Below are 8,536 nucleotides of genomic sequence, written 5' to 3' on the forward strand. Positions count from 1 at the left end.
TTTGAGTTATTCCGCGAAAGTTTTATGTCGGGACCGTGAATCGGGTGAAACCTTCGAAAAGGTTGACAAGAACACACCGTGTAAGGCCCCGATCTCGGAAACCCTACCTTGGCGCTGGATTTACTCATAAACACAATTCTAAAATCAGAGTTAATTAAAACTTTCTCGGATAGTTAAAAAACTTACATTACAAAACATCGAATCTTGTCTTAACATACAAAATATCCTTTCATAGACATAACATAAGACAGTCATGACACTTCTTCATAGATACCAGTCTCTTTAGCTTATGCCATGTGTCCCTCCTCAAGCTAGCTGCCTCAACCTATTTGCCTGCGTGCATACTAAAAGTCAGCTACGCTGAGTGAGTTCTAGTTAAGCAGGTAACATACATTTCATTCTCATTCTTTACATTCTTACTTCCATACATTCCTATTTTTACTTACCTTCATTATTTTATACATTTATAACCTTTCTACGTTTTTAAAGAGCCTTTAGCCCTATAACCTTCGCATATATTATTAGGGTATGCAACCCTTCATTCTTCGCCTATGTTATTAGGGTAGGCAACCCTTTATTCTTCACCTATATTATTAGGGTAGGAAACCCTTTATTCTTCGCCTATATTATTAGGGTAGGCAACCCTTTATTCTTCAACTCTACATATCGTACATACCATTCATACACTACACATATCGTACATACCTTTCTTTCATTAGCTATATCCGTTCTCATATACCTCTTCACACATACGTTTAACTCTTTCTACACTAATTAGGTATATTTATAAACATTCATACGACATACACTTACCACTTAAGGTAAGTGTATTAACTAATCACATTGAGTATGCACACAGCCCCAAAACATAACACCGAAATGGGGCTAGAAACTCACCTGGGTCCTGTTTCTCTCAGAGTTAAGTGTGATGCCCTTCCTTATCTGTGCACGACTAACTATGTAACAAGGCACAAGTATCAATTATCCATTTCAACTACTTCTTACATCTAGGTGAATGAAACTCTCAACTAACGGGGGTCCGGGGGCAGCGCCCCTGGTAGCGGGGTCTAGGGGCGGCAGCCCCTAGCAGGGTCCAGGGGGCAAAGCCCCTGGCTGGGGTTGAGCTGCGAAAAATTTTATTTTCATTAACAGTCCTTTAACAAAAACGCATCAGAAAATTAATCGGGTAACATTTTAATAACAACTTAAACCATTTTGCATGAGAGGAATTTCGCATAGAATTTCGCTTCGCATAACCTGTTTCGCTTCTCAAGGCTGAGCGAAGCGAAATACCTGTTTCGCTTCTCATGGCTGAGCAAAGCGAAATGACTATTTCGTTTCTCATGGCTGAGCGAAGCGAAATGCTTGTTTCGCTTCTCATGTCTGAGTGAAGCGTGCTTCTCATGGCTGAGCGAAACGAAATGCCGTCCTTTTTTTGTTTTACCATTTAAAAGCCATTTTTCTTCGTGTCTTTTCCTCGGGACCTGATTTAACCCTTTCCAAGGGTTTTGGGTTGTATCAACTTTGTATACTTGCGTTTTATAAGGCCTGAACATCGCATTTTTACCATATAACACTCTCGCGGGGTTATAACTTATCAAGTTCATGTTTTTCTTCCACCTTACACCCCGATCTATCCTTCTATTGGTTTGCATGTCAAGACTAACCATAAAAAAAACTTAACCTTTTCAACCAAAACCCACCTTTTTGCTTCGGGTTTGGTTCGGATCGTAGATCTGGACGTGTTCTTGCTATTCGAATGCACTTAAACATGAAAATCTTCCTTACTTTTGCTTGGATCCGAAATGCTAGAGAAAAAGTGTGTGTTTTCAAGTGTGTGTGTGTGTTATGTAAAAAAATGATGAAAGGATAGGGGATGGCCTTATATAGGGAGCCATGGGCCCCACCATCCACCTCCATTCCAATCTTATCCAAACATTAACACGCACACAACCAAACTAACGACACATCGATAAATAATAAAACTTTCCGTTATTTATTAATTCTCAAAATACGGATGATACACACCGACTCTGTAACCCAAAGGCCTGTTGAATATCCCGGCGAAATCAGGATATCCAATGTGTGGGAACGAAGGAGTGGAAATAACAAACACAAAACAATAATAGGTAATCAATAAAAGCACATTCAAAGACAAAGATTCACTGTATTAAATGAGTCATTAATGAAACAGTGAAAGTGTAACAACTCGGGTTTTCCAACAAACAAACTTACATCCATAACCCGGCTCGTTTTATGATTCGGGAAATTTTAAACAAATAGAAAGTATCACGTTTATTGAGAAATATTTATACGATTTATATTTGTTTATTATATTTACTTAATATATATTTAACTATGAAGAATATAAATATTTTACCCTAAACTTATGTTTTAACCTCTATTTGTATCCCCATCAAATGTCGAGGACCAAAGTGCAATTTCTGCTTATTTCTTTATAACCCATAACCAGACCCGTTTACCCATGGATCTAGGACCCGTTAACCCAAACCGTGAACCCGTTTAGTTGCTTGAACCACAATCTTCATTCTAAACTCGGAATTAATTCATGTTTGTGATTTATCCCACTGTATTCGGCATAAACAAGTCATTTAATTAAGAAAAAAAGATCTAATTTGATACGTATTGGTATAATTAACAAACCATCTTAACCTAAAACTAATTATAAAACTTAGGGTTTATAATAATTCAATTACTCGTTACTACTCCTTCTATATAACCTCACGGACAAAAACCCTAACCCTAATTGTATTAAATCTGTTCGCTACCCTTTGTTCTAATATCCTTATTGCCGCCGGCGACGAGGTCGCTATTATCCCGGGTTTCATCACTGTTTCAGGTAATTTAAAAGTCCAGCAAGATCGCTTATCAGTAATACACATAAACCCTCAAACAATTTAGATAAACAGTCTACGGATTGAAGGATTGGTGAATTAGGGTTCATATTCAAATCTGGTTATTTAGCAGTATAGTATAAATTATATCGTTTTCAATCTTTAAACAGCTGACACACCAGCACGCTTGGCTAGTGTGTGTGTGCTTAAGTCTTGACGGCCATCAGGCGCGGGTTCGAGTCCCGGCCAGGCCCTTTTTTTGGTATTTTATTTATATCTTGTTTTTAACTTATTATAATTAATATTCAATATTCAATAAAAAATATTTTATTAAAACCGACATCATGAGTTAATGTTTCGTGTCAATTGGTCTCGTGACAAGTTTTCATGTGTCTATGTATATATATATATATTTTATTAATAATAAATCATCATTATTTTATTTAAAACCCGACATTAGTATTTAGATTGGTTACTGTATTTGTAAACGTGTGTGTATGTTGAAACTAAAATAATTAATTAGATATTATGACTTTTATATTATGATAGTATATTCGAGCTGTGAGCAATCGGATCATGCCCCGGCATTTCCGCCTTAGGTTGGGGTGTGACAGATTGGTATCAGAACCGAAGGTTATAAGATAGGTCGTTAGAAATTGTCCTAGACATATGCATAGGACCCTATACGTGCTTATCTGAACTGACTTATGTGCTATTTAATAAATTATTTACAGCTTGTTTATATTAATTATTTTGTTATGCTTATCTTGTTTATTTATTGCGCACACACACAAATTCCGAGGCTATGCCTCACATTCAAAATATTTTTCTACACCTTTTATTTTTAGTAGATTGTCTTTTATTGTGGGAAATTCTTTAAGAATTCCCGTGTTTTGTTTTATTCCTTCACCTTGAAGCGTGGGGGCATGACAAATGTCGTGCAACTATAACTTCAAGTGGTACCCGTAATAGGCTAAACAGTTGCGTGGTAAGCATAACCGGCTAAACGGTTATACTTCTAAATTGTGTTTTTAGTTATTCTAAGTTTATTTATTGATTCGATATTTAGTTGAGTCGGTTAAATTCCATGTAACGCTCATGGTCCGAACAACTCCATTGATTCGATAATTCGTTAGTTAGTTGGGTCAGTTAAATGCCATGTACGCTCATGGGCTGACCAACTCAATTGTTTATTACTCGATATTTGAATTGGGCCAACAAATTGCCATGGAACGCTCATAGGAGGCCAATTCACAAACTTTTTGTTGCTTTATTTAGTTGGACCATTCAAATTGCCATGGAAAGCTCATGGGAGGTCAACTAGTTTGATATGCTTGGTTATTTCATTCTTTGAAAACTTTATAAACATTGATCATTCACTTAAATGCTTCAAACACATACATATTATTTTCAATCCCGACTCGTCCTCGAGTCTTCACTAGCACTAATTCATATACATACATACACATATACCTACGCATCCCTATTATTTCATATTAACTCATTCCTACAACTCACCTGTCATCTTACACAATTTTCATTGTTGATCCTCGTAGAATGTCTTCTCGCGTTCATCGTCATAACCACCATCGTTCCTCGACCCCTCATGATCGCCGCCTGGCTGCTAGAATCACTAAGGAGTTCACTACTGCCTTACCCGAGATCGTGGCTCAACTGCAAAATATCAACTCTAGTGGATTCGCTACTTCGGCTACACCAAACAATTTCCACTACAAGAACTTTAAAAGTGCTAAACCCCCTTCTTATGTTGGCGAGGAGAATGCTACTAAGCTCCTCCGCTGGTTTGAACAAATGGAGAACAAGTTTATCCATTGTGAATGTCCAGAAGATAAGCGTACTAGGTTCGCAACGAGCGTCTTTGAAGAACGATCTCTCACTTGGTGGAACTCTTATAAAGCCTTACATGGTGTTGATGAAGTTTTAGCTATGTCTTGGGAGGAACTCAAGGATGCGATGAAGAGGGAGTTTTATCCTGAGCATGAACTGCAAAGGCTCGAGACGGAGTTTTGGGAGCTTAAACAAATTGGTGTGACAATTCAACTTACTCGAATCGTTTTAAGGAAGTTAGCCCACTAGTACCTCACCTTGTGACTCCTTTGGCTCGTGGTATTCGCAAATACATTCGTGGATTGCCGACGATCTTCCGTGATGCTGTTGTTAGTCGAGACCCTCTCTCCATTAAGGAAGCTATTACTCTTGCTGCTTCACTGTCTGATGATCATGTTAGAGATGGAACTCTGCCTAGTAAAGATGCTAAACCTACCCTTGACAACTCTAATACCGATTCCTCTACCGATGCTAAGGCCGAACCCAAATCCACTAGTAATTCTTCTCACCACAAATGTAAGGCCAACCACCGCAACTATGCTGTTAATAAAACCAACCCACCATCCTCTAACCAAGATGCTCCTAACAAGAAGAACTATACTGGGCCTTTTCCGTTATGCTCCTTTTGTAACTACCATCACCCGCCTCAATCCCCATGTCGCTTGTGCACTACTTGCAACCGTTATGGTCACCTTACTAACACGTTCCGTGCATCGTCCGATACTCAAACTACCCCGCCTGCTCAAACCGGTGTTCCTATAACCCGTACTTGCTATAATTATGGAGATCCTAATCATTTTCGCAATGCGTGCCCTCGACTTATCCATGCACATCAAGCTCAAGCTATGCATGCCCGCTACTACATCCCTACTCCTTCTCAAGTCCTGACCCATCCAACATATCCACTGCAAGCTCCAATCACCAACATAACTCACCCTTATCCAACCTCCATACCCGCAAGCTCAAGTTTACCCAACTCATTTCAACCCCGCCCCACTTATGCAAGCTGTTCAAGTGCAACCAATCCATCCAAATCCATCTACTGCTGCTGCTCAAGTTATCATGGATCCAAGGACCTCAAGTGCTCCAAGTCAAGGAAATCAAGTCAACCGTAACTGAAGATCTTGGAAGACCGTGAAGTTTTTATTGCTTTATTTATTTCCGTTTTGAGGCTATCCTATCTTTTTCCGTTTATGCATCGTATCGACTCTTTGGTTATTTTGTGACGTTTGGTGATTTTAAGTTGAACTATGTTGCACGTTTCATCTTATGAATGACGTTTTCTTTTATACTTTGCTAGGTTTTATACTCTCACTTATTATCTTATTTCTATCAATCATAGTTTATTGTGGCGTCTGTCTCAAGAAGTACCTTTTCTTTCGATTTTCCAAATCTTCCTTTTAATAATCAAAAGATATAACAAGAATTGTTTGGTTTTATTAATCAAACTCGAACCTTTATTACCTTTTACATTTAAAATATCAAAATGTTTGTTTCTTTAAAAATGAGGATTTTAAATGTTTATAACCCACATGATGAAGCGAGTTATGCAGACCATCCGACGATGAAATTAATTATGATCCGGAACATAATTATTCAAGTCCTAGCATGGGAATCATAATATGTACAATTGTGTGTCATGATTTAGAACCTAAGGTAGCTAGGGTAACGGTACGAATGATGAAATGATAAGGACATGGTGGATACGCCGCCAGTACATTCTATATATAAGTGCCCTTATCCAATTGTCATTTGAAGCGTTGCTTTGGTTCTAGGTTATGATATTTTCATTAAGAGTATAATTGTTTTCAAAACGATGATGTTTTGGTTTTCCTTAATTTCGGGACGAAATTCCCTAAAGTATGGGAGACTGTAACAACTTGGGTTTTCCAACAAAAAAACTTACATCAATAACCCGGCTCGTTTTATGATTCGGAAAATTTTAAACAAATAGAAAGTATCACGTTTATCAAGAAATATTTATATGATTTATATTTTTTTATTATATTTACTTAATATATATTTAACTATGAAGAATATACATATTTTACCCTAAACTTATGTTTTAACCTCTATTTGTATCCCTATCAAATCTCAAGGACCAAAGTGCAATTTCTGCTTATTTCTTTATAACCCATAACCAGACCCGTTTACCCATGGATCCAGGACCCGTTAACCAAAACCGTGAACCTGTTTAGTTGCTTGAACCGCAATCTTCATTCTAAACTTGGAATTAAATCATGTTTGCGATTTATCCCACTGTATTCGGCCTAAACAAGTTATTTAATTAAGAAACAAAGATCCAGTTTGATACATTGGTATAATTAACAAACCGTCTTAACCTAAAACTAATTATATAACTTAGGGTTTATAATAATTCAATTACTCGTTACTGCACCTTCTATATAACCTCACGGACAAAACCCCTATCCCTAATTGTATTAAATCTGTCTGCCACCCTCTGTTCTAAAATCCTTATTGCCGACGACGACGAGGTCGCTGTTCTCCCGGGTTTCATCACTGTTTTAGGTAATTTAAATGTCTAGCAAGATCTCTTATCAGTAATACACATAAACCCTCAAACAATTTAGATAAACAGTCTACGGATTGAAGGATTGGTGAATTAGGGTTCATATTCAAATCTGGTTATTTAGCAGATAGTATAAATTATATCGTTTTCAATCTTTAAACAGCTGACACACCAGCACGCTTGGCTGGTGTGTGTGTGCTTAAGTCTTGACGGTCATTAGGCGCGGGTTCGAGTCCCGACCAGGCCCTTTTTTTGGTATTTTATTTATATCTTGTTTTTAACTTATTATAATTAATATTCAATATTCAATAAACAATATTTTATTAAAACCGACATCATGAGTTAATGTTTCGTGTCAATTGGTCTCGTGATGAGTTTTCGTGTGTCTATGTATATGTATATATATATATTATTAATAATAAATCATCATTATTTTATTTAAAACCCGACATTAGTATTGAGGATTTTCGTTGTTAAGTTGTTTTTTTATAAATTTACTCATATTAATATATATTTATATATATATATACATGTTATTATTATTCGTTTTGAACAAACCATAGTAAACGTATTACACGTAATAAGGGTATTAATTATATTTTTACCATCGATTTTCGTTAAGGATTTTAAGATATAAAGTTTATGATAATATTATATTTAAACGTTTATAGTAGATCTCATATCATGTTTATTTAAACTACTTGTACATGAACTCGATTTTATAACGAACAATGATTTTTATAATTAAATAATAATAACAATGATTTAGTAGAGATCAATAGTTCAATCCATAAAGTACCCGACCATAAATATACCTCCAATCATATCGCAATCCTAAATTCATCATACGTATTACATCGTTTATAATTCAGTCATAATATTATTAAATTAGGATTCTTGTTGGTAATTCTCGAAGAGCGTGATTTCCGCTTTCTTGTCGTATACATTCCTGTTTGGCTTACTTGATCAGGTGGGTTTTATCATTTCCCTATTTTACTCAATTTTCTAAATGTTTTGGGGACATATGTGTACATATTCATATTTTCATGCTATATATATATATTCAAACAAATACATACGTGTTATTGTGAAGTGAATTAATCAAACTTACGTGCTATTTGCTTACTTGTGTTACCATTCAATCAATCATATGTTGGAATTACTATTCAATCAATCATACAGCGGGTGTTCCTGCTGGTGACCAATGCCCGATTCGCTTGGCAACGGTCTGCATACTTGTTTACGGTTTGATTTCATTATTCTCATTTATCACGTTATGCTTATTTATTTGTTGTGTCAAACT

This window comes from Bidens hawaiensis, unplaced genomic scaffold (genome assembly GCF_021521415.1).
Source record: "Bidens hawaiensis isolate Kalapana, Puna unplaced genomic scaffold, B.hawaiensis_p1.1 tig00025207_1, whole genome shotgun sequence".
NCBI lineage: Eukaryota > Viridiplantae > Streptophyta > Magnoliopsida > Asterales > Asteraceae > Bidens > Bidens hawaiensis.